The 27,821-nt window shown below is 43.7% G+C and overlaps 1 protein-coding gene and 1 long non-coding RNA gene across 2 annotated transcripts in view; one reads left to right on the plus strand and one right to left on the minus strand.

Moving 5' to 3' along the window:
* Positions 1–330: 330 nt before the first annotated feature.
* LOC134155502 (uncharacterized) lies at positions 331–25,944 on the minus strand. Its single transcript, XR_009961585.1, has 4 exons — positions 25,813–25,944; positions 22,712–24,421; positions 11,819–11,981; positions 331–1,607 (listed from the first exon to the last, which is right to left on the minus strand). It is a non-coding gene; the product is annotated as an uncharacterized LOC134155502 (long non-coding RNA).
* The window catches only part of NR3C2 (nuclear receptor subfamily 3 group C member 2), a 204,197-nt gene continuing 202,318 nt past the window's right edge, over positions 25,943–27,821 (plus strand). The window contains exon 1 of the mRNA XM_062602764.1: positions 25,943–26,082. The gene's annotated coding sequence lies outside the window, so the exon portion shown is untranslated. The remainder of the gene's footprint in view (positions 26,083–27,821) is intronic.

Below are 27,821 nucleotides of genomic sequence, written 5' to 3' on the forward strand. Positions count from 1 at the left end.
AAGAATGGCTTTTGCCAGATGCTATTTAGCAGCTCAAAAATGCAGCAAGTGGTCACTCCCACTTCTTGAGTTGCTGAGTCATTAACAGAAAAAATAGAAAATGATTCATCATATATGCATGAGATGGGCGAGTTGCAGTGGTTGTGCTGTGCCTGGTAACCAGCTGTCATGTCACAAAGAAAAATCTTTGCACAATTTCCAAACAGTATGCTAATCACATAAAAAGCTAGAAAGCTTACTGAGATACCACCACTGATGTCTACAAGTGACCCACAAGTCTAAGATTCATGGATCATGGAGTTATATTCCAGGCATAACTACATACTTTGCACTACAAGTACATGCACCACCAGTACACCATCAGTAAATGTTGACGCACAAAGAAGAGACGTAGGAGGGTCGTCTTAATAATATTAACTTAAACTTCTTGAAAGATATGCTCACATTTCAAGCACAACTTGTGACATATACCTGTGAATATATAACTGATTTCTCTTCTACACTTTACTACACTTTACTCTGTCTCATTCATAGCATTACAAAAAGTGGCTCTGCTTTGCTCTCTAATGCATATCACTTCACAACCATCAGCCCAAGTAAGAAACTGAGCCAGCAGGCAGGCAGAAAAAACATTGCTGAGGACCTCCTTTGAGACAGAAAAAAGAACAGCCATCAAATCTAGTATTAATGTAGGACATCAAAAGATGCCTCAGCAGAGGTCACGCATCTTACATGTCTTTTTTTCCAAGGCCAAATTAACACAAGCATTCTTTGAAGTATTAGTGTTTACTCAGGAGCAGTTAAATCATCACTGGGTAGTGGTAAAGATCAAATGATTAAACTTTTTGCACCTCATTTCAACTGTGCATGCTGCTTTCAACAGGAGTCACAGAGCATGTGCACCACTGCAGAAAAGGGCCTGTGGCCCACCAAAGAAAAGCTTGCTCTGGGAAAGCCTTCAGACCACACAATCACACACGGGCAGTGACCACCCACCTGTCAGCACAAGCAATCACCTACCCCCTCTGTCACCTGTGTTTAACTGATGTTTTTTCTGCTTTTTGTGAAATGGCATGGGAGCAACACAAGTTGACCTCCTTCCACTCAGTTCCTAGACATCTGTGTCTAGTCCTTCTCCATACCCACTTTGTCACAAAAGAAGCAGGAAAAAAAGCCACGCAAACATACAAAATCACTTGAGAGAGACAAGGAGACAGCTACTGGTGAAATGTCATAGCTCTGTGACTCCCAGGAACCAGCATTTGCTCTTCCCAGCGGCCATCTCTGGAAGCAGCAGTGGTGGCTGACAAAGAGCAGGATTGCGCTTTGGATTTTTCAGTGTCTTTCTCTTTCCTTTGGGTGATTATTAAACGTGTTCACTTCGTCGACATTTGTCTCTTCAGTCTAGAAATAGCACAGAAATAATATTTCAGCTGAATGAGAAAACGCTGATTTCTGATGTTTTCCACAATAGATGGGTTGATGTGAATATGAAAGATGATGTACTTGATTTTCTTTGTTTTTACCAGCCTCTAGAGAGTTTAATCTTTCCAGAAAAGAAATGTCTGTCTGATTTTCTTTTCCTGTGTGACTGGCAGTTCATCATCCTGTATGACAGAGTTATTCTAAAATCAAAAAGTAGAATTCATAAGGCAACTTGAGGAGTTCTAATCATCCTATCTGCAGTCAAATTCCTCTATAAGATTATGCTGAAATATATTTAACTGGCCAGCTACCATGAAAAAGGTGACACCTGGATTCAGTGCCCAAGTTTTGAAAGAAAGGGGTTTTCTGTCTGCTTATCAGTATTTACCGAATTGAAACTGTCAGATTCAGCTTTATAAAACTGGCCTAAAGCAACATATTTTCTTCATGTTTATTTACAAATGTAAGCTTATTTTGCGTACTTCCTAACATTTATTTTCACTCATTTAATTTCCCAAAAGAAAGAAGAAAATAGTGGATCAAATATGACACAACAACAGTAAGATTGCTCAGCCCATTTTTTCTTATTTTTACAAAGGTTTTTTAAGTCCTTGAGTAGGAAAGTTATATACTGAATATTACTAATAAAGATGGTCCTGATTCACTGATTTTCTGTCTGACCAGCACAGAAAAAGCTAAAAGATGCTGCAGAAAAAGAGTCTCTTGCTTGATGATCACCAGCAGCCAGACCTAGAGAGCCACAGCACCTCCTTATACATGAGACCCTGTCCTTTACCTGAGAGAGCACCAGTTGCAACTATTCAGTTTTAAGGTTTTCCATAAGCCAAAAAAGCAGAAGACAAATTTAGTTCCTGGTACCTCTAGCTCAAATTCTGGTAAATACAGCCTTTGCCTGCTTTTATTGGACACACAAAGCCCTGAGTGACACAAAAATATGTAAGGTCATAAAACAAATAGATGTTGAGCAAGAGATTCTGCTTTTCTTCCCTAGTCATATGAGGATAAGGTGACATTCAATTACATTAAAAATTGGCAGCTTTGACTAAAGGAAGTCCTCTTTCACATAATTAATGGATGGAAGTCCTGGCCCTAGGATGTCATTGAAAAGAAGTTCTACTCCTTGACTCTTGATGAATCTGCAGGTATCTGCACACACTCCAAACCCAGCCTTGTAAATGAAGTTGTCTCCCTGAGACTTTCCAGGATCAAAATCTGCAAGACCCAGGGATGACTCTTTGAAGGGATTTCATGGGAAAAGAACAAGAAAAAATGCCTTCTTTGACATGTCACTAAATGTTTGTTACATATGACATCTGCACAGCAATTACCAAGATTTAATTCACCAGCAACAATCAGTAGAATCCTGACAAGTCTGCTAGAGCTAAGAGATTTGTTGCTAATGATTTAAGAATTTAAGATTATTAATACTTTTAGACAACATCTATCAGCTATAAAATCTTAAGAAGTTCTACCTTTTCATCATGGCCTGCATTTTTCTGTTGACTTTGGGGTTTATTTTGATGACCAAAAATCAGATCGAACACCCACTTCAAGTAGGACACTGGCGAAATTAATAATAAAACAAACATCTCCTGATGTCAGGATATTTTTTAAGAAACACTGAGTATAACTCGTGACTAGGGACACTAAGTAAGTAGTCCTGCTTCCTTAGTTACCAACAACTTTTTTCCCATGTTTTTAACAAACATATTCAGCCCTATTTAATTGCATGATAAAAGTAACATCTTCTGCAGGCTGGAAGTCATCCATGAAGCTGTCCAATTCGGCTCCCCAGGTCCTGGAGTGGTATAAATTGAATATGTTCTACAGTTACACAGTAGTCTTTCATCTCAAGTTTTATTTATAACAGAAGGAGGTGTCTCAAAGTCTACTTGCACCTACATAACTAATGGGGGAAAGCAACAACAGGTGGAGCCAGTATTGGCCCAAATTGCAGCACAAGTGCCCCGGAGCTGTTGACAGGGAGTACTTTTCAGAGTATATGAAACACTAGACTAGAACTTAATTCTGTAGTTCAAATAACATGAAAGTACTGTATAGCACAGGTTGACTGAGAAGAGGATCAGATGATGTTGGACACCAGTGGTAGGCACTGCACATACAAAAATTGAGGCATACAGATTTAGCAGGTGACACCAAAGCTATGTCTCACCCAATGTCCTGTCTCCAACAGCTGCTCTAGCAGATGTGCAGGGGAAAGTAAGACAAGTATTGGAGCAGCAATCTCAAAGACACTTTTTTCCTCAGAGTATTCATGAGAAGTAGACATACAACCAGACATGTCATTTTCAATGCTGTACTGCAAGTAATTTGAAATAAGCACAGCTGTATTCTTAAGAGGTTGAAGAGGATATATGATTATTAAAAAAAATAAATCAGCTTCACCAAACTATTTATCTTATTTTCTTTGCTCCCGGAGAATAAGACCGCGACAGTCTAATCTCTCCCACAAGAGACAGGCAGTTGCGCCTCTCTCCTTGCACAAACAGCTCTCCATGCTCTTCTGGGCAGGAGAGAAAACTGCACCCACCAGCAGAGAAGCACAAGACACTGCTACCTGCAAAACCAGCATAGGCACAGCCACAGAGAGCCAACCAAACAAAGGTGGTCTTAGGAGTGTTGGTAAATTGAACAGTTATCCCAATGATCAGTGTACTCGAAACACCAACTTCCGCAAGAGCCTTCAATCTTTGTAAAAATCTTGTAAGAAGAGATGGATGATTTAGGCAGAGCAGCTTAACATTATTTTAATTGATATTTGCCCTTCGTAGTGATTCAGCTGAGTGCCTGAAGTGCTAAAATACCAAACCAAAATGCATGTGGTGGGCCAAATACACCTGGTCAAGATAAACACCTGAAAGTTAGGATTTCCATGTGAATTAAGGCACTTTATCTTTTCAGGTTCACCTCTCACTATTCATAGCACAGCTAGGCAGGTTTTGGTCTTGCAGCCTTAAACATACAAATAGTCACATTCACTACCACTACTCAGGAGAACAAGGACTCTAATAGCATCTTTCACTGTCTCTTTTGCCATTAGGAACTGCTAGTGCAGAGGCTGCTGAGCAGACAGAGTTATAACCCACAGCCCAATTCTCATCCCAGCTTATACCGGCAAATCATGGGTAAATCCATGGCAGTCACTGCTGTTAAAGAGGAGTAAAACAGCTGTGAGCTAAGTGGCATCAGGATCAGATCATCTGCTTACAGCCTCATACGCTTCCAAAACGTTCTCTGATGGGGCTGAAATTTTCCATGACTGATCTCTGGCCAAGGGCAACTCTTCTCTTTTTATTTTTTTATTTTAAGTATAAGCAAACCTTCCATTTTCTAGAGGAGAGAAAATGTTGGAAAGAGGGCAGAGCAACCCTGTGAGGAACAATTCTGTAACCCACAGCCTTTTTGTTCAAGCCTCTGTATCTTTGTAGTGCAAAATGCGATTTATTACCACAAGATAGTGGATTCTTAAAGGGCCAGAAAAAAGTGCTATTGGACAAAAAACAGGTTTGTCCTGCTTCTTATTCAAACACAGCCCCTGCATATATTTTTCCTGTAATTGTATACATTGTGCAACAGTGGAAATCAGAAAGTAACCACTATAGAGCTGTTTACAGAATGGGAGATAATAAACCTGACTCTAAAACAAATACATCTTTTTCTCTGTAGTTTCAAGAGTGTAAAAGCATCCCCCTACTTTGCAGATCCTGTGCAGGGACCTTACCCTCAGGCCCCACACCCAGGAGAAAGAGCAAGCTCAAAGCTATTCATCAGGACAGAATCAAAGAGAGGGCCAACTAATTTGGAAGTGAACAGTTTACCTGAACACACCAAAAAGCACAGACCCATGTAAAAAAGTTGTATTATTACTGTTAAAAATAATGTAAAAAAAACCAAGCTATGAATGTATCTTCTTCTGTTTGCTGCAGACTTTTGGATAAAATACCCCTTTACTAACTCAGAGCAGAAGATGGAGAGCCTGCTTTAGTTTCTCCAGGTTTTTGTTTCCAGCTCAGTGGTTTCTGCCTGAGCGCAGCCCAGATTCCCCGTGAGGTCAGCAGGCATTCAAAATCGCTCCCACTCCCGAGGACCAGCCAAGCCTCATTATATTTCTGTGCAAACATCCTCCTGAAATCGCGGCTCCACTGACAAACAGTTTTGCACAGCAGAAAACAGGGTAAATCACAGTGAGCTGCAAGTGACCGCTTTAGAGCTCCCAGTGAATCTATAAAAAGCATGTAACAGCATAGAGGCACAAGATCTTTAAACATGACAAAAGCAGGCAGTGCCAGCCAGACCTGAGTGCTGGTCTAAGGAGGTGTTCAGGATCTATACAATGGTCAATTTGCTAAGATGGTCACACATTTAATGGTTTTCAAACGCAGATAGTGAGGGCCCAGCCCTGGCTCAACAGCAGCATGAGCTGTTCATCAAAAAGGTTGGCCTACAATGGGAACCTCACATAGATAGGAAAGAAACACCTTAATACACAATGGGAAGAGAGAAAGCTGCCTGATGGGGAGGTCTTGTTTCATAGATATGATGGTACCACATTGCTCCCACGCTGTGCTTTGCCTGCTACTGTCTCTCCGCTGACATGTGCGGCCCTGGAAGGTCACATCACCTTTCTGCACTGGGAACTGGACTGATGAGCTTTGTCAGGTTTCAATTTTTTAACATATGTATATCCAAAGATAGAAATCATGTTACATTCACAGCAAACGTAAGTGGTGTATGGCTGATACCATGACAAAAATATTATCATCTGGGAGGTACCAGTAAGGCAGCCTCAAACCTAGCAAGTTACCTAATCAATCACAGACTTCCTGTGAAATCTTGGGCAAATCATTCACTGCCCCACAGGACCACAGAGCAGGACTGTCTCAAATATCTGTATCCCCATATCCCTGCCTCATTGTCCTTTAAATGCTATTTCTACACAATCACATGAATGATCTTTCAGTCATGCTGACATCTCACTCCTAAATCTCACACAAGCTTTGCACCAGCTCCCCTGACAGCCCAATTACATACATTTCACATTTAAAAAGTTCTCTGAGAAAAGACATCAAGGGAAATTAGGGTTTCCTTCCCATTCAGGAATGACATAAACACCAGGCTTCAGAAACAACCTCATTGACATTGGACATCTTCGTCTGTGCACTATGTTGCTTCAGGAATGGCCCTGGGGCATAAAACCTCCCCCAGATCTTGCTGCAGCCCTGCAGCCAGCTGGCCAGCCAAGGCTGGAGATCCCAGCCCCATAAATCACGGGATGCTCAAGCCTTCCTCATTAAGGAGGAGTGACACCCAAAGAGACTGGCTTTCTTCCCCAGCTGAAAGGAAAGATCCGACCTCCACGTGGGGAGCAGGAGTTGGGACTTATGCCTGCATAGCTGCTGGGGGAAGGCAGAGGGAGGCTGCTTTGTCCAGTGTAGCTGGTGGCAGAGGTGTGCTGCAAGACAAGCACTGCAAGACAAGCACTGCAAGACAAGTGGCTTCTGCCTGCAGTGCCCAGTGGGGGCAGCCAGTGTGACTGTGGGAAGCAGTGGCTGCTGAATCTGGGAGCACTAGGCAGATGGGGTGCCGCTTCTGTGGTGTGGGTTGTTGTCGGAGTCCCAAAATCACGCTCAAGCCTCGCTGCAGCAGCGATGCTAGGCGGTCCTAACTTGTATGACTAATGCCAAGAGAGGCCTTTGGTTCATGATTCTGGATTTCATCAAGAATCCTTCCTCAAGTCCAAATTTAAGTCTCTGCCTTCTGTCAGCAAGCTGGGGAGAGCTGCCTTCTCCGCCACAGGCACTGTGCATGTAGAGTGGGTTAAGGCAAGGAGGCACAAAAATAGTGAGGCAATGGGTGACCACAAAGCACCATAGTTAGACATGGTTTGTTTAGTGCCAGAAGTATGCAAGTCACTTTGCCAGACAAGAATCTTCCTCCCAGAGAGGCTCCCAAAGAGCCTATCATCAGTTTTTTCAAGTGTTTGCAGTTTGTTGGCTGAAGCTTTCCACTGGAATTGGTCTTGCCTAGGGGCTGTACACTTGCAGGGTTGGAAAACATAGTGTTGATGTACTCTTGCCAAATTCAGCTTGTTCCTTGGATTGTTTCCTTTCTCTAATCACTGTTTATCTTTACATGGGCCAGATTGGCCCATTTCTTCCCCTCTTTCACTAGTCTCTACAACAGATACATGATCTCTAAAATTCTTCCTTGGCTGACCACAGTTCATTCATCAGGGAATAAATTTATCCCTTTCTTGGGCAATTAGTAAGCACTCTGAATTTCCAGAGGCATTTCGAAGACTTCAGCCACCTTGGATATTTGGGTGTCACACGAGGACTAGCCTATGTACGCCCAGTCTTTTCCCTTTCAGCAAAGCATCTCCCACCAACAGCCCACAGAAGCACTGTACTTCCAGCTCTTGGAAAGGAGTCGGCTCCTCCCCACTCCCCCTGCACTTTGGCAGGCAAGGGGAAAAAAAAAAAAAGAGCTACCCAAAACCTGCCCTCAGCTGTGTTTCTAAGCAGGGATTTTCACTGAGCCAACTGCAACTGTGATTTCTACTCTCTTTCTCATGATACTTGTTTTGGTTCTCTCTATCCACCTCTGTCTCTTCTACCCTCCCAGGCCCATTTGCTTAACATTCTGCTATTGTTGCTTGTATTTCAGTATATATTCTAGTCTGAATAGGTAAAATAGATGAATAAAAGATTACCATCCCTTTTTACAGATAGACAAGTGAGAGAGTTGAAAAATTGGGTTATTCCTTCACAGTCTGCAGCACAGTCAGAAGCAGAGCCTCAGTCCTCTGAGTTCCGTACCCTGATTGTAATCCCACCATTTCCCAACTGAACCCATTCCAACTCTTACTGATTCTGAAGGGCTTGGATGAATGTGCTTTAGAGGTACTTCTAGCTGCCTGGGACAGCAAAAGCAAAACTTTTACACTGGAGAGAGGGAAAGTAACTGGCCACTAAAACACTGGGAGGCAGATTCAGCCCTTACATAAGTGAAAGCGATGCTGTTTTGCCAAGTCTCAATTTGCGTCTGTATCCATAGTATTGCATATTTTAAGTTCTTCTGGCCAGAATGAAAAGGCGTTTGGTAACCCAAAGAAACCATAAAGCCCAGCTTTGAACCAGCTATAACACAGCCGGCTGCCATCTACGACAGCTGGAGATCATTGGGCTGCAGACACAGTGCCAGCACACAGATCCATCACCCATTGCCCCCTGTGGGGATGCAAGGACCATCGCCAGACTATTCCCATCTCGCAGCCAGAACCATGAGGCTCAAGCAGCTCCGCTGCCATCTCATGCTGTGCTGCTTCTGGCCTTCCTCCGTTAAGAGCCTGCTCTCCACCACCCGGAGCGGAAGCCAGGGTTTGAGCGCAGCAGTGATGCACGGGGCCCTGTGTGCTTCACCATGGGATTTTTCACACATTAGCCTCTGCAGAACTCCCACTTAGAAATAAAAATCACAAGTCTGGGGCAAAAAGTATGTGCCAAGGCCCCTTAATTGGATGAGTCTCTATTCAATTTCCCAATGGCTCTGTAGTATATTATATACAATTTCTAACTTCTTTCTTCTCAAGCACATATTTAACATTTGGGTGTGCAGATCTTTATGGAAGAAAAATGCTGTGACTTTATAAAAGTCTTGTAAATACTGCCTGTGTAAGAGAGCACACGGGGTTCTGATGCCCAGGCAGCTAGCATAAATGGGTAGATTCATGTAATTACCAGAGTCATCTCTGTCACCAACGAGTTGTACTTCATTCAAAACAATGCCATTAGCTTGCAGGTAGTGAAGACAACAAAGTTTTCTGGGGACAAGTGAACATGCTGTCTCGAAATTCTCATGATATGTTAACGTTACCCTGACCTGTGTGTCTCTATATATAAATAAAACAACTAAACCTACTCTTTTTGTAATCTTCTTGCACGTTCTAAAATAAATAAATAAATGTGGAGTTTATTTTAAAAGCCTCCATATTGCCCCTTCTCTATTTAACACAACAAGGCACAAATGCAGTACAGACAAATGTGACAGCACTTACAAAATACAAAGCTCCAGCAAACACAAGACTAATCCAGAATAACTTTGACTTTCCAGAGGAAATGGGAAAAATAAAAAAGAAGGATGCTGGCCCCTAGATGCTGCGGCAACAAACCCTCTCTGCTGACCTTGAGCAAGAATCCCTTCCTGTCCTCAGCCCTACATTAGCATCAGCGAAATTCAAAGATAGGGTAGTTAGTAACATGCCCCTGTCCACAGCTCCTAAACAAATGACTACACCCTTTTGTGGTCATGATTTCAGTGGCCAGTGTGATATTTCAATTTAGGCTCTAGAGACCCCGTGACAACCGTGCACAGTGACTGCTGCATGTAGGAGGAAGGTTCCTATGCCCCATTTCCTCCCTAAGACACCTGTACTATAGAGAAATCTATAAAAGGCCACAGTTTTATAAAAAAAAAAAAAAGTAGACATTTTCAAGAACTGGCCTAATCACATTCAGTTCCTTTAGTGCTTGCTCGAATAATCATGATGAACTCTGTCAGTGTTAATGGGGGTGTTATAAGTATCTGTGTAGGACCGCCTCTGTAATTCAGCATTAATTAGCTGAATCATTATTTTAGAGTGTTACTGAATTATCTTATAATTACCACCTAACTTGGTGCTTGTAAATGAGGCAACAGAAGGAAATGGCAATTCTTTTAAATGTACTTAAAATTAAGAAGGCACAATAAACACTTCATTCTGTCCTTTCTAGAAGCTTTTTTATCTTTTGTGAGATGTAAGGCTAGTACAGCTGCTTTCATCTATGCGTTGCAGATTTATTACAATTATTATAACAAATGGAAATGAATATTATTCAGGTTTATTACCCCATAGTATATCTTTATGAGCACACAGGAAACCATGTCGTTTCTTTATTCACTGTGTGTGAAGAGAAAGAAAAAATCCTGCCCAGGAAAACAGAGTATTGTGATTAAAAAAAAAAAAATCATTTGATTCCCCTAATATAACTGCTTCACTAATAACTTATCTGCTCTGATTCCCAACACAATCAGACCTAATTGTTGCTCACTAAGAAGCCTCATTACAGCTTGACTGGGAACATATTTAGGAAATACCATGTACATTTTGTTGTCACTGATTCTGCCCTGGAAGTACTAATTCTGTGGTACAGTCTATTGCACCATACCTCCCTGCCTGAAATGTGCAGAAGCAGGCAGGAAGAAAATGAATATGTTCATCACTGGGCAAATCAGAAAAGCTCTGTAACACCTGGCTGGTTTGGGGTTAGATGCTTGGGATCAGGGGGACTGGACTAGATAACTTTTGAAGGTCTCTTACAACCCAAACTATTCTATAATTCTAGTCTATGACTCTATTCCATGCAATTTTGAATGTTGTGGACAAGACCCTTTGTCCAGATACTCATATGTTCCCAAAAGACTATTCAGTAAAATTTTTTGCAGGATTTTCTGAGCACATAGACACATGCTTTAAAAAACCTAAAGAAGTGCGCTAAGCAAATCCCTCCTTAGTCTCAGGCTTTTACTGGAAAGTGCTTTTCGTAACTTCTCTACTCAGACTAAAAGAGATTGTCCAGGTCAACAGATCTGAGGTCTGCAAGACCAAAGGGGAGTCAATGTTGTGCAACCAGTTGTACTAGCAACCAGACATTTTTTGCGTGCTTTAGTTTTTCAGGGTGTATTCAGAGATTTGCAGCAGACAGTTACAGTCTGCATTCTCTTACTTTTCCATACACTCCTTATGAGGGAGTCACAACACACCTATAGCCTCCATTTTGCTAGTATTTTGCTGGCAGAGCTGAGGGCATGTTAGTACTTGACTTCTTTAGCAGCTAAGTGATTCTAAACATGAAACAAATACATACATATTTGTATATGTGAGGAATAGAGATACTTGAAAAATCTTTTTTGTGAACAGATTTTCAGCCTGACTATTCTTAAATACATTGCTTCCTCAACACTAAACACTGCATGAATTTGAAATAATGTAATTGTTTATTGTGGATGACTGCTGGTAGGATGTTACTTATACAGTGAAGGTATGAAACACTAAATCACAGTTTACTTTTATATCTATAAAAAATACGATTTCCATACACTGGCATGTTTATTGCTTTGAGCCTGAGCCTGTTATTTATTAGGGTTCACTGTAGTTTTTAGAAATGGCAGAATATTACTGTTGTGATTTCTTTTCTCACTAGAATCATGAGGTATTCGCTCTTCATACAGAGCAGTTTAAATCATGGGAAGAATGCACAGCACGGTTAAACAATTTGGTGTCAAAGGTAGTCCACAAATAACCATAACTTACGTATAGTAAGGTTTTGCAGGTGACAGGAGAATGTTTTTCTTTCCTTAAGTTTCTCAATCCTCTTAGCCAAGGTCAATCGATTAAAAATGTGTGTCACAGCTGGTCTTCAAAAGCAACTTTCTGAACAGACAGTAGCAGTCCATTATTAGGAAATAGAACCATCCTGAAAGCAAGAAAATAAAACACTTGGAAGTTTATATGCTGAAAATATAAACGATAGAAAAAAATTTGATTGGAAGGGACTCTGGGAGCTGATCTAGCCCAGCCTCCTTCTCAAGGCAGGACTAACTTTAAAGTCTTGTCAGCACCTCGGGATCCCATGTAAGTAAATTTTGCTTATTTCCCAAACTTTCCAAAGCTCCAAATGACAAAATGCAGCTCTTTGTTCAGCTTATATCTGTAACACCCCCAGTTTGGGTGCATTTACGTATGTGACTCCTACCTGCACTGCTAGCATCAGCACAGGCAGTAGTTTTGCATATTAGTAAGGCTGCCAACCACCTTAAAGAGCTCACTTCCAGTTGTGCATAGCATTTCCAAACATTACAAAACATTTCCATACTGAGTGAATTTATTTCTTTGGTTTTGATTTAAAACACAAATTTCAGTGGAATTAGCTCAAGAGCTTCTAAGGAGCAGACTCAGGAACAAGCCTTCTGCTGAAAAAATTAGTGCCCTCCCATAACTCTGGAGCAAGAACAAGAAGCTGTGCCAAAGAACAGCTTCTCTGTGCAGTTTCTGTGGAGGTCCACCCACATTAGGTTAAAGGATGAGCCTTCCAAAAAACTGCGATTGAATCTGCTCAATGTGGACCTGCTAGCCTTTAAGAAGTACTGTCTGTGAGGATGCCAGGCCCATGGAGCATGTCTGAACCTCTCTCCACTTTTTTGGAGAGAGCTGTGTGCCAGGACAGGACTCAGGCACGAGTAAGGCATGTGCTGACCTACACACCAGTCCCTGCTGCCAAGGGGATGAAAGTCTGGTCAAACTAGCAGCCAGAGGGTTGCTGTCACTTGCACTGTGTTTGCTGCAGAACAGGAACACCAAGTGGAGTATGACACTATGTGCCAGGGATGGAAAACAGGTGGGCAGTGGCTGGGGCACAGGAAGGGTTGAGTATGGGACAGGAGCCCAGGGACTGGTGCTGAAGGAACCAGAATAAGCAAGCCATGGATGGGAAGGCTGGAAAGGGGAAATAGGAGGTACAGAGAAAGGAGCAAGGAGCCCATGACAGCAACTGTGACCTTAGTATCAGGCTTGGACCAGCCAAGTAGGGAGAGATCAAGAGGCCAACACTGACAGAGAGAGAGCACAAAGACAGAACAAGTTAGAAAAGACTAGGTGATCATCACTACCAGTCCTGATGCTTTACAAGCATCCATGATTTCATTTACACAACATGCTGTTAAAGGAGGTGATACTATTAACGATACTTTAAAACAGCAATCTAAAATCTGGGGAGATGTAGGTCCAAAGGTTCTACTATTCTTGCTGTCTGTTCTGAATCACGTTTGTTTTTCTCAGAGTGTTTACCACTACATAATGTTTCAGGCATTCAGAGCTCATTGGTTACAGAGCTGCTCATACATCTGAAAACCAGAAGCCACGGTCAAGTGTCTGTAAAATAAGGAATGAAAAATTAGGAATAACCTGTGAAAAAAATGGTTTCAGCAACTTCACAATGTCTTAATGGGACTCCTTGGCAGAGCTAGAATAAGAACCAGCTCTGCAGTGCAATGCTCAACTGAGGCTCCCTGTGCTCCAGACTTTCTAGTGTATCTTCACTTTCAGTTGGACATCTAAGAAAAGTCTGTCATGGGCTGGTTTAAAGAAGGAATTTGTCAAGACAGAAAGGTAGCTTAAAAAGTTATGAGAAGAATAAAGTGGCAGGAAATATTATTAAAATGTTGATGAATATGCTTAGTTTCCCCCACTGCTTCATCATCTCACCATTTGGGCTGACTAGGGCTCTAACTTACTCCAGCACAGGCATGACCTAAAGAGCTCCTAGTTACATGTCCCCTGCTCCCATAAGCACACACATTCAGCCGTCCAGAATAAATCTCATGGGAGGTACTTTTCCTCTCTAGCCCACAATTAAATAACTTCTTTACTGCCTCTTCCTGTTTATGCATTTCTCCTCCCCAGTGATTGGGCTCAGTGGCTGAATCGTCATGTATTTCTGCATGGCATGGCATCCTTGCTTCCCTCCCTCTTTAAAGTTACTTGCTTAACTTTTCTTCTGTGTATCTTAATTAGCACATTGCCAGCTTTAGGCATTAGGACGTTTTTTTCCTAGTTAAAGTCTCCTTAAAATATGGTCACGTAACTTTGTACATTATAGAGTATGAAAACACTTAATGATGAAAGCTCTTTTTAACGTTTATTCTGTTGAACTTGATGAGATTTTCAATATCCCACTGCGTTAAATCCCCACGCACATAGACAAATACAAGGAGAGGTTTAAGAATGAAATAGTTCAGGCTTCACAGTTGACATCTCAGTTTGGTAGGTGAGGGAAATGGCCTTGCACCTGCCCTGATTTTAGCCCTGGGAGGTTAACTTCAGTTTCAAGGCATTAGCTTGAATGCAAATAAAATATGTTTACTCAGTTAGGTTTGAACATGTGTCGCTTCAGTTGCCTGATAGCCTACATGATACAACGACATTTATAATTGTGTTGATTTTTACTGTTGGGTTAAATCTTAATACTGTAACTTCTGGAGTAATTTTTGTTGCAAATGAAAAAAGGGGAAAAAATGCGTAAGTACAATACATTTGACTTCTCTTAGGCTCATCCTGAGCTTAGTTAAAATTATCTTATTTACTTTTGGGTTTCTTATTAAAGATCTTGTTTCAGAAAACATTTTACATCAATTTCACACTCTTTCAGGCATGAAACTATTTGCTTGTGAGCTCCTGCCATGACCACAAAATCCTTAATTTCTGATTTCTGATGATCATTTTGTTGGGATTTACTGACAGCAGCCGTCACCTATCCCCAAAGCCCACTTTTGCAGAGCATGGGTGCTGTCAGCTCTTTGTTGCCACGAGTATTAAATATACCCATGCAGCAAAACTCAAAGGATGGTTCCTCTAAAAAAGTCTGGCTGACAGATCCGCATACGTCATTTCTTGGCATCTGTCAAATTATTTGGCAGTTCTCTCCATACGAATTGTAGCAGTTTAGCTGCAACAATTTCCAGATCAAAGCTGTCAATCACTAGGCAATTCCCACAAGGACGTGCAAAAGGACCTATGGAGAAATTATCTAAAGCTGCAATAATCTAGAAGACCTGATAAAGAAAAAAAGGCAAGATTTCACGAATTATATGGACTGAAGTTCAATTACTGTTTTCCTTTGTACAATTTAAGACAGTGAGATATCATAGCCACTAGATCTGGAGGCAAAAATCTAGAAAGTGAATTGCAATTCATCTATTTCTTTGGCATTCCCTCCCTTTCCAATTAAACATGCTTTTCTTTTTGTCTCCATTATTCTGAGGAGGCAGTAAACCTCAGTCTAAATGAGCATTTACATGAAAATCAGAGCTCTCCAAGGCATCCACTGAAACTCCTTTAATACAATATTCGCTTTAATTTGTTTTTCTTTCTTGCCTGTGGGAAAGTTTCAATCACATTTGGTATGATTTATAATTGTATTCCCTCTCCTCCTGCAGAGGTCATTCTCTTTCCTAAAACTGCATCATTTGACTAGAAAGACTTCCTTTCACAAGTAAACAGCTCAGCAATCAATATTGTCCACAGATGACAGTGAGCACAGTCCAATTTTTAATAGGGTCTTTCATATGTCAAAAAGCTTGCTTTAATCTCCAAGAAATATAATCTGTTTACATCACCTGTCAGCCTTTTGGTTGTCTCCTTCAGAAAGACTGCTTTCCTGGGCTCAGTGAGTAATCTCTTCTACCTTATCCTATGAAGAAACCAGCTTCATCATCCATATTTCAAGCAATCTTTACCTTCCTGAATACAAGTGAACCAGGGAATCATATTCTATGATTCTCATTTCTTTCTCTCTATACCTCAAAATATAAAGTCACATACAAAGGGTTAGTATGCAAGCATCTTCTTAAAGATATTTAATCCTGCTTTCATGATATTGATCTCGCTCTGTTTTATTAAAATAATCTGCCACATGCTATTGAAACTGCCTCTCAAATAAACAAATACTTCTTTTAAAGAGGGTACACTGAGGAAATGTATTGTTTAAAATATTGAAAAACAGTATTTAGCATTTTATTTATATAGATACACTAAGCTTTTGCCAAACATGGAAAGATGTGCAACAAAGCTGAAGTCAGTTACAGAAAAGAAAAACACTCATAATAATCAAAATAACTATTTTTTCTATTGCTAATCTATGCTATGACATGTTAAGCGCTACCATGCCTGATGGCATATTGAAACCAAAGTAAAAAAAATATCTAAAACACATACATTGGGTCTGATTTTCTATACCCACATTTATCTCCATGTTTGGTTGCATGTCTGCATAAATATATTGCAAATGCATGCATATATACAGTAAAGTAAGCATCTAGCCATGTCTGCACATGTATCTTTTGCTTATCTATATGTGTATTTTGTGCCCTTACTGATCAGACATACAACCAACAGAAAAATTAGGGTCCATACCTTTCAGTCAAGTGGGATCTTGGGGTCTGAATTTTGTGAGAGTCCTCTTTCTTGCAATCTGAAGCTCTTAACAAGTCATTATTTACCTCCTAAACCAGCTGAATTCCCATATTCACCTATGTCAGCTTTGAGACTTAAGAGCTGTAGTAAAACCCAGGTGATTTCTGTGTAGTTTTTGGCTTCTTTTTGGAAACTTTGGGCTTTATTTCAGAACCAGTGTGCATTACTCAGCCTCAGGTCAGCTATTCCATCTGTGTTACTTGTTGGCTTAAAAACATTCCCTTCCCTACAATGCAAATGACAGCAGCCTTCCTTTTTTTTTTTTTACCTCTTCTTGCTCTTGACAGAATGCCTTTATAAGGAAGATAAGAATCTTTGCATGTGTGCATTGCATAATCAAGAGCAGTGCAGAGACAGCTAACTTGTCTCCAGAAACCAGGTGAGGGACAAAAAGCATGGTACCTCCTGAGTTAACATGCCCTGTGAAATAAATTGATACGTGTTTCTGTAATGTATGTACCCTAACTTGTTTTACTTGCTTTTGTAGTGGCCTTTATTTGCCTTTATCGATGTTTTTGTCGGAGCAAGCTTTTCCTGTGATGAGCAACATTTTGAATGGTGCTCATTTCAATTAGTAGGCATTAGCTGTGGACAAATCTGGCTTTTCTTACAGAATCCCACTGTCCTAGAAAAGAAGATATCCGTTCACCTGAACCAAGGCTATGTCAGAATATTATTAACTTTAAAACCAACAAGTAAAAATAGCAGGAATGCAGAGCAATAACTGGCATCATATTTAATATTACAGTCTAGCAAGCCCCGAAGTGACATAATTATGTGGCCACTGCTGCATAGAACAACTGAACATACTCGAAGGCATATGCTGTCATTTACAGCTGCTATTTGGATCAGATTTGTAAAGTGTAAGTCTGCAGCCTCCATCTCCTTTCTGCTACTACAGAGGTGCAGGGAGCTGGGGAAGCAGAGGTAAAGGAGGATAAGGGAGAGACATTTCTTTGTTTTTGACAGACTGCCTTGTCCGTCACCTCCAACTAAGGTTTCTTTGAACTGCTCTGCCTACTGGTCCATAACAAGCGTGAAGTGTCATGTCTTATTTCCTACCAAGGTCACTGGGACATAGTATTGGAGAACCTCAAATGCTGGCTATGAAGGCACCTTCTAAGAAACACCTTTGTCACTTCACATGAACCCTATAATATTACCTTTTCACCTGAGGATTGATGTATCTTCACCAATCCTTTCCCATCTTCATGGAAATAAACTTTCAGTTTGAGAGCTGTGAATGATTTCCCCTGTGTTACAATCCCTAAGGTGATACTCAAAAACTCCTGCCAGTCTCTTCCCTCCAAACTATACCCCTGAAGCTGCGGACCCAGACTGAGCTAATAGGAAATTATCAAAGGGATGCTTGAAATGGACATTTCTGCTGCCTCCTTTCTGCAGTTCCACTTCTATTCTATTTTGACCATTACTATTTTCAACTCTCTGTCTCCCTAGGGCAGAGGTCCTGGGTCACATCCTGCAGAAATCTCATCCACCCTGTGCTTAGAGCTGACTCTACTTGCTGCAGGTGAAGGTGCTTCACAGGGAGAGAGACCAGCTCAAGCCTGCAGAGATTGCTCTGCTCTCCCAGCCAGGATACCAAGCCCTGCATACCAATGCTGACATGGGGGCATTGATATGGGGGCCCTCTTTCAGTTCAGTTCAGTTCAGTTCAGTTCAGTTCAGTTCAGTTCCCTGTAAAAACAGCATCTCTGCCCTCCTGAAGGAGTGCTCCAAGCCCCCCATTTCGTTGGTCAGATTTCCCAAAGACTTGTACCTCCCCAAGTACCCACGTTAGTGGATACCACTATTAGAACTCTCACAAAGACCCCGAAGGAAAGAGAAAAGGTTAGGCTTTTGCTGGTGTGCTTCAAGTCTTTGATACAGCTGGGATGGATGGATGAGTTTCCTTCTGTGCTGCACCACCATTAATGAGGAGATACCACTGTCCTCCACACCCTCATTCATTGTCTTCTTCATTTTGCCTTTGCAGCCTAAATTGTAGTCATCTTATAATGTCATCACTGGTATGAAAACCATCCTGCCAAGTTTCATGGACTCTCTAAAGGTCACAGATACCCATTAATTTATACCACATTTGCTTTTTGTTCTTAATTGCCCAAATACTTTCTGCATTTTACATACATGTTTTCTGGGTTATGTGACACCAAATTATTCTTCACTGTCTGTTGAAAGGAAATGCCTTCTTCTCACTGCCTTGAGTATCTGAAGTTCTCATATCAATCTGGATTACTTGCAATCCATCTCATTCTTCAATTTACAGATTATCAAACTAGATGGGGCGATTTTGAACTTTGTATATTTTTTGTACATAAGGCAGGATGTTGCACAATCTCTTTTATGAAGCATTCTAGTAATCTCTGGATTCAGAATTTTTTTGCCTGTGTCAATTTGTGTCTTTGATTTGTCTTCATTTCATTTTAATCAGAACTGGCACAGGGAAGTATTTCAGTCTGTTTTGACCCATTGTACCTTCAATCCTAGAAATCATTTTTTTGGCACATTTGATTAAAATGGATCAATTAAAGGTGACACTTTGCCATCCCTTGACATAAACTTGTCACTTTTGGTCCCATCCCGTATTTTAGTTCCCTAGAGTCACGGCACCATTAGAAGATTTTTTTTCTGTAATCAAACTGCGATAATTCTTTTTATAATGGTGCAATTATCTACTCTCTTCTGGTTTCACCTTAGCACGCTCAGTGAGTCATAGACCTTTACATCTACTGCATCTACGCCCACTGATGATCAACAAGGAGCGACAGTCCCTGGGATTCATTTGCTTTCCACAGTGGGTTTACAAGGAAGGAAGCACCTGCTTAGAACTAGACACCCTTCAGTATAAGCGCTGAAGTAAAAAATACAGACAGGGAGTGTACTGCCTAGCTTATTTATTCGTTTGCTTCTGATTCCCAGTAAAAGAAGATCTAACTCTTTCTCTCCTGACAGTGTAAAATGTGCTGCAATCACTATTGTTACTATTACATAAAAGTAGTATAAATACCACAAATCCAGCTCTAGTTCCTTAAACAATCCTCTGCTTCCTTTCACTGTTCTTATGCTTTCCTCTTATGGAAAAGAGTAACACCCCGGGCTTGAAAAGTGAAGCTCACCTGCAGGGCTAGCATCATGGTGACCGGTGTTCTTTCCCTAGAACAGAACCAAGGAAGCAGATTAAAACGATCAGCACCTCATCTTACGTTTGGAGTAATGTAACCAATGTCTTCTGTGCAGTTGTTGAGCAAAAAGGATTTTTGATAGGCTCATTTTTTCAATTTTAACTCATGTGCAGGGGACATAACTGAACCATACTGGGAGAAATTCTTGTTTGCTAAACCATCTATCATTCCTGTCATGGACCAACTTTGGCTGTTAAACAAACACGATTTCTTTTGAGTCCTGGATGATCTTCCCTTAGAAATCTTGAGAGGGGTACATAATTTCTACTCTGTGACTGTCTAGCCAGAGCTGAGAACAAAATAAAAAATAATAAAGAAAGAAAAAAAAACACTTGAAATTACTTTCATTTGGCCATGTTCCTGCCTCTTTTGTGTTTGCTTTCCATGTATATATGAAGGAATGAATTTTATTGTCAGAATTACTCATGAGAACCAAAGTTCAAAGTGGTGAGTGCATGAACAGCATGCACAGAAGCCAAAATGTAAATGTGCATGTCCAAGAATTCATGCCAGAAATTCTTGCACATTCATGGAATGTGACTCTTCTGACCAGGCTTCAGCAAGCAAGGTAACGTCAATCTTTAGCGGCTGCTGCTAATCCATATGGTAAAAAGCCCTGACAATATGGGTTTTCGAAATTCATTTCAATAATGAATACACTCAAACAGACCACAGAGTTTTTTCCTTTCCCGGACAACAACCAAATGTGTTTTAACTACACGCAATCCATGCTCATGCAGCAGTGAACTTGGGAAGGCAATGGCTGAAAAGGAAATATGGTCTTGTGATGAAAAGCAGCGCACTGTGATTTGGGAAGTACCGAGTTTTGTCACAGCCTTCTTAGAGAACCTGAGATAAATCCTGCAATCTCTTTGTTTCTCCACTCCCTGACTATAAAATGGTGATAAGGCTGTTTCTTCTTTCCAGAGCTTGGAAGAAATATGTCTGCATGGTACTTGGATGCTGCAGGCGCCAGGATTGTACAAGCACTGATATAGACAGAATCATTTTTGGAAACCAAGCTGAGCGACTGTCACTTACACTCATACCAAAAGAGAATAAACCATAGCCAGGCAACCGGGCTGGTGAGGATATATACTGTTACCTGTGAATCACTGTTTATTTCCATGTGTTTGGGGCATCAGAGACAAACCCATCCAGTGTGTCAACATTTTTGTCACTCCTGGCTTGTGAACCAAGAATCAGTGAGTAAAATGGGAAAACTTTGGAATGTATGACCTTTCAGTACCAAACATTCAGTCTAGGCCAGACAAATTCTAGTGTGACCATCATCTTCAAAGTAAGGACACTTTCTCAGAACACTAACTTATGATTCCTTGTGCCAAATATATTCTTTTCTTAACCAAATCTATGCAAATCAACATGCGTCCGAGAAGGACCAACTCTCCGCGTCATGCGAGATCAACTGCCCAGCTTGGGCCCAGATGGCACATTGAATAAGATCCTTGAGCTGGACCACAGCCTACCTATGATCCACAGCCTACATATTTGATATAAGAAAAAAAGTCAACAGACTAAATCTATTTAGGAAAGCAGTGCAACTTCCACAAAAATCAATAGATTTTTTCTCCTTTTCTGTCTTGGCACATGTTAAATTAACACTTTTCTTGAGCAGTCTCTTAACTCAGCTTCATAGCATTGCTCTCTTCAGTCTCTTCTTCACAGTATGTTTCAAAGACAGCCCATCCAAAATCTCTCTTTTCCAGGAAATAAAGATTTTTTAAAATTTAGAAAACAAAGGTCTTTCAAGTCTTAAAATGAATGCAAGTTAATATCAAACCATCTCTAATTGCACAATATCTGAGAGCAGCTGATTTCAGGATTATAGAAGAATCTGGAAAATTACATAAGAATTCTCCTTTTGTTGTAGGAGCTTGAAAGTTGCACCTTCATTCAACCAGGAAGGTAATTTCCTCTATACAGCAAGTTTCAAAATCTACTTACAACCTTGGTGTTACAACAATTTGGATACTAACTAGTTCTGCACTAAGTATCGCGACTAGAACTGTGAATAATCATCAAAATTAACTAGCCTATAAAGTGATTAAATAATTTCCTCCAATTTGCATTTGGTATGTTTATTAAGTGCTGGAGGGTGTTATTTGCTCTCTTATTTTTACTGCTGTTAAACTCTGTGTCTGGGTTTTTGGCATAGGTGCAGTACTATTACAGTTACTAGAAAATTTTAATCAGATTACGGTATGAGTTACTATTTGATACTGCAAAAATGCCAGTAGGCAGTAGATAAATACTAAGATACAATTAGCTGCCACTGCCTTTTATTCTTTGGAATTCATTAATAGTGAGATAAGCCTGCATTCTGTAGCGATGGCAATTTTTGTGTGTGTTCCATTTCTTTCAAACTACATTTTCTTACAAGTAATAGTGCAGGTAGTAAACAAAAGAGAAGATGACTATAAACAACATAAATATATATGGCAATATTAAAGCTACCTAAAATATGAAGTACTGCCTATGCGTTATTCCTTGTGCTTCATTTGCCATACCATGGTCAATGAGACCCATTACTCACAACAAGTAATTCTTTGTGAGATGTTTTCATTTTGAACCGGATGAAACTGTTGCTGCTAATCATCAGTAAAAACCTGTGATTTTAAATGTGTTGGAAATCTGTGTTTTCAAATGCATGTCTTGGAGCTTTACACAAGCAAGAGGTTGCTAATGCCAACGTGCATTAGAAATGCAATTGCACTATACTTAGATGCGGTTCAACCACAGTTATAGCATGGGCCATTAAGGAGCATTAAAAAACAGAAAAGAAAGAAAGAAAAGAAAAAAAAAAGACAGAAAAGAAAGAATCCAGGTTAAAAGGCAATATGTTCTGTTGCTCAGCTAGAAGATTTATCTATGATTAGAACATAAAATTGTTCAAAATTAGACTAAATGGATAAATCACAGAGAACACAAGCATATAGAAAAGATGCTTACTTACATTTTCCCAGGTCTTGCAAAGGACTCTAAAGGCTTTCAGCATGGCTCGGGAAGCTAGCTCTGACACATTTAACTGGTGAGACTGTGGACTCCTCTCTCGGAATTCTCACACCTGTTGGACAGGGAAAGTAAACTCTCATCTGCCATCCCCAATGTTTTTCCAGTGTCTTCCCAAAATGCAGCTCCTCCTGATCAGCTTTAATTCTTGAATAATCAAAGCCACGTGAGCCAAATGGCATAAAAATTAAATCTACAGTGAATAATACCAGGTGAAAGAATAATATATGTGGCCATGTGACTGCCTGCTTTCCTGGGCTGGAGCTGGAGAGGAGTGGGAAATGCCCAGCTGCCTTAGTTGGAAGCGACTCAAAACTTCATCCGCTTTGGTTCAGTTCTCAAAATAGGGCACATGACCTCTAAGTAAGACGGTACAGTAGGCTGCTTTTACACTACATCATTGCTCCTGCAGCCCTAATACCATTTCCTGGCTTTATGAAGAATGGGAGGAGGTAAAATTTGACACTTGCAGAGTTTCAGTCCTACCTCGCTTTGTAATGCATGATCCATGGCAAATTTACCACTATCTTTAGGCGCAGAAATGACATCTGCTACAGAGTGGCTTACGCTTGTCTGTCTGCTGCTTTCAGTGTCATGTGTCTGACATGAGTTAACCTCTCAGAAAATCTAACGTGAAGGGAGAGAATTGCCCGTCAGAGGTGTCTGTGCTGCTCCTCTTGACCTACTTGGAAAAGTACGACTGGACTCTTTGTGGTTTCCCCCATCACGACACAGCTGCAGAAGGCAGTAATGGGACTGCTTTTAATGGATTTGGAAATGTGCCTTTGAACAGCATTATTTCCAAACCTTGCAAAGCTCATTTGTTATTTTATCAAGCCCACTGTAGGTCCCCCTTTCCCCCTTATTTTTTTTTTTTAAATGGAATTGGTGCAATGGGAGAAGATAGCTTTTTCTCTTCACAGATAAAGATCCAAATCATGTTTTACAATCTGACAATTATGTAGTTTGATTTTCTTAAATAAAACAGATAATCTCCCTTCCCCATTCAAGATGAGATCTTAGCTGTTAGTGACAGCTGTTAAAATGATGCTAAAAATAGATATAGTGTCAACCACTAAAAAGCTAAGTGCTCCTGTGAACCACAAGCAGAAAATAAATGAGGTTTCTCCTGAGTTTGTGGAAAATCTGTGAGCATCTTGCATGTACTGGGAAAGGTGCTTTATGCTTGCAGCAGCCATCTCTGGATGTAACAAGAGAAGGGAGGGGGAAATCAAACATTTGGTATTAGACAGAAGGTAGATAGACATATTCCTTCAATTTTATTTTCTCTCTCCTTTTCTTTCTTAAAAAGAAAAAACAGAAAAGAGATGGAAGAGAAAGACTACAGCTACCTCCAGGCATTTCAGATGCCTTTTTCATTTACACCTTTGCCCTGGAAAAAAACCCAGGAGAGTAACAGGAAAAGTAAGACAAAAGAAGTGCAACCCATCAGCCAAATACACCATCACTATGAATTAACATAAAATATTTGTGCTCAGTACGGCAGTTATTGATAGAGCAGCCAACGTGCTTGGGATCTTATTGCAGGATTGTGATTTGCTGGGTAACTCGCAGAGTTGCATAGAACCTTCCTCTGCCCTGGAATTGCAGCCTGCAACCCATCTGCAGTAGCTCTGCTCGATTAATAAATTAGCTGCATTTCAAACCAGATGCATGACATGAGTGAAAGAGAGAATTGTTCACATTTGATGCTATATCTTGGTAGGTTCCTCCTTTTTAGCTACATTAGGACTAAAAATAGAGCACTAGCGTAGGCACAGTGAAGTATGATTTGCTTCCAATAATACAGTAAACTAATTGTGAAATTAAGCTATTGAATGTGCCGTTATCTCCAAGTCTGACCTTACCAGCACTGTATGCTTCCGTGCTTAACATTTATCATGTTGCCCACAAACTTTGACAGATGCCTGATACCCGCCTTTTCCAAGGCCTCGATCCCACAGAGGCTTAAGCACAGGTAAAATTTCCTGTGAGCAGTCCTTTTACACGTTTAAAGACTTCAATGAGGATATTAAAATAGGGCCAACATTTTCCTCCCTACAATGCCTAATTTATTTTCCTTAAGTGTTTAAATATAGAAACATTCAATGCCCAGAACTTAAAAATAATCAGTTTTAAAAAGGTCTTAGCCACAAGTGAAATATTAATTTAAAGCCGGTATCGGTGTTAGCACCGATTTTGTTGTTTCGGGTTTTTTTTTTGCACCTGAACGTTTGAAATCAGGACGGGTTGCTCCGCTGCAGCCACAGGGACGCACCCCATCCCCTCTCCGTTAACCCGGGCCACACTGCGGGGCAGAGAGGGGCCCGGCTCCCCCTCCCTGGCAGCGGCGGGAGGTGGCGAGGGAAGGAGCAGGGCCAATGGGGGTGAGCAGCCTCCTCCCGAACCCCCGTCCCAGGGCCGACCTAAGCGGTCGGAGCGAGGGAACTGCGCGGGGGGGGGGGGGGGAGAAAGGCTCCGAAGCTGCCGCCGCCGGGGCCGGGAGAGACGCTCCGCCTGGGGAAGGGCGCGGGGAGACACTCCTCCCCCACCGCCCGCCCTGCCTCCCTGCCGCCCGCCCTCCTTCCCTTCCTCCGGCGGCTCCGCGAACCAGGAACCGCGGCGGCGGCGGCAGCGGCGGCGGGTTCCGTGCGTGAGAAACCCCGCGGCGCCGCGCCGCCGGGAGCCGCCGGGGCGGGCGGCGCGGGAAGGGACGACGGGGGCGGCGCGGCCGCCGGCCGCTGCGACGGGCCGGGCGGCACCGGGAGGGCGGGAGGGGAGTGGGGGGGGGGGGGAGGAAAAAGTTTACACCCTCGCCACTCTCCTCCCTCCTCTTCCTTGGTGGCGCAGATGGGAGTTTTACCTGGAATGACATAAGTTTTTTTATTCGCGGTTGGATTTTGCTTTTTGGAGGGTGTTTTCTCTCCGCCGATCCCTTTTCTCTCTCCCTCTCCTAAATCTCCCCCCCTCCCGCCGGTGCTGGATCCACCCCCCGCTCCCCTCCGCCGGCGGGCGAGGGTGTGACCCGCGGGAACACCCACCCACCTAGGCGTCCATGGTGGGAGCTGTCCGCCCGGCTGCGCCGAGCCGAGTCGCGGACACCCTGCTGCCGCCTCCCGCGGACCCCGCGATCAGCGCCCTGCCCGCTGCCCGGCCCCGCTCCCGGCGTTTCTCCGCGTACTACTTACCCCCCCCCCCTTTTTTCTCCTTTTTTTTTTTTTCCCCCTTTCGGTGTCGGTGCGGGCTCCCGGATGGTTTGCACGCAGTAGCCGGGGGCCGTGCCTCCTCCCGCCGCGCCACCATGTCGTAGAGGAGGTGAGTGCAGCGCGGACACTTGCGCGGGGCGCGGAGCGGCGCGGGGAAGCGAGGGGCGGGCGGCGGGGGCCGGGCGGGTGTCCGCTACACCAGCCGGCATATCCAGGTCACGGCCGGTCCCGTCCCCATCAGTGAAAACTTCGCGGGAAGGACACGTCCATAGCTCGGCAGCGCCCGCGCCAGCGCCGCCGGGAAGCGCGGTGGCGACGGCTGCTCCGCGGGTCGCTCTGGGATCCGCCGCCGCCTCCTCGGCCGGTGCCCGTCGGGGCCGTGAGTGCGGGTCGATGTTTGACAGAACCTACAAATGAGAGGGGCACGTGACGCCAAATCCTGGGGATGTTTGCGCTGTCGCTGTGGCTGTTGAACACAAACCCCGCTCCCCGGGGCGAACGCGGACCTGCGCGCTTCTGTGCGTGCGTGCGCGCAGGGGGTGATTTTGGAGGAAGGTGCGCGGTGCCCAGCGCGGTGCCGCCGCTCCCCGACGGGCTCAGCCCCACCGCCCCGCTCCCAGCAGCACCCCTGTTACCCCGCGGAACTGTCTCCGCCGGGTCGGGGCCGGGAGTGGGGCTCGGTGGGTGCTGGGGCTGTTTGGGAGCGTGCGTCAGTGGCTGCCGGCCGCTCGCCGGGGGTGTTATTTAGGGAACGAGTTGGGAGCGCATCGCCTCAAAGTTTGCTTGGCGTCTTTTTTTTTTTTTTTTTGGTGCTTCCCTGGGAAAAGGATATTCCTGAAGCAGGGACGCGGGTACCGGGGGGGGGGGGGGAGACACCGGGCGGGAGAACGGGGTGGCTGCACCCCGGAGCCAGGGGCTGTCCCGGTGACCCCTCTCGCTGCCCCTGGACGGGGGGAGGCAGGGGCGGGGACGCCCGGCGGGATGCGCGGCTGCCGCGGAGCAGGGCCAGCGCGGCGGCCAGCGGAGGACGAGTCCTTGAACCCTCCCGCGCTCCACTCCTTTATTTCATTTCATTTGATTTCTCGGTTAAACCACGGCTGCATATTCATGCGTCTCTGCAAGGCGGAAATCCCGGTCCGGCGGAGACGCGATGCCTGGCCCTGCCGCCGGCGCGGCACGGGCACCGGGCGGGGGGGGGCGGCCGCGCCGCACACACCTCACCGGCCCGTGGCGGGCTCCCGCTCGCCTCCCCACGACCCTTCCCCGGGGGCACGTCGGGGCGGCAAGGTTGGGGTCCCGGCGGGGCGCGCTACGGGGGCTGCGCGGCCGCGGCTGCCGCTGCGGCTTTAAGGAGATGCGTTTTCCAGCCTGTGTCGCAGCAACTTTGTATCAGTCATGTCGCCCGGCGGGTGACTGACTTGTCTCCCAGCCAATGGGGCGGCGGGCCGGCCCCAGCCGCGCGTACCTCCGCGTCCCGCCCGCCAATGAGGGCGGGCTGGAGGCGGGACGTAAACTTCGACTTTAGGTGGGCATGTGACATGTTTTTAAAGGACTTGGCACCTTTTCACGTCCCCTCCCGGGTGCCGCTCCGTGTCACCGGGCGGCGCGGCACGGCGCGCCTCGCCTCGCCTCGCCTCGGGCGGGACGGAGGGGAGGGGAGGGGGCTGAGCGCAGACCGCTCCTCCGCTCCGCGCCGCCCTCCGCTCCGGTCCGCGCCCCTCCGGCTGGGGCTCCGGGACTCGCCCCGCCGCAACAGTTACCGCGGGACCGGGGCCGACGCGGGGGGCGGGGGGCACCCCGATCTGCACCCGGAGGTGGGGCTGGCGGGGCGGTGGGGGGCACTTTGGG

This window comes from Pezoporus occidentalis, unplaced genomic scaffold, assembly GCF_034315485.1.
Source record: "Pezoporus occidentalis ecotype Australia unplaced genomic scaffold, CSIRO_AGI_Poc_V1 ctg79, whole genome shotgun sequence".
Taxonomy (NCBI): Eukaryota; Metazoa; Chordata; class Aves; order Psittaciformes; family Psittacidae; genus Pezoporus; species Pezoporus occidentalis.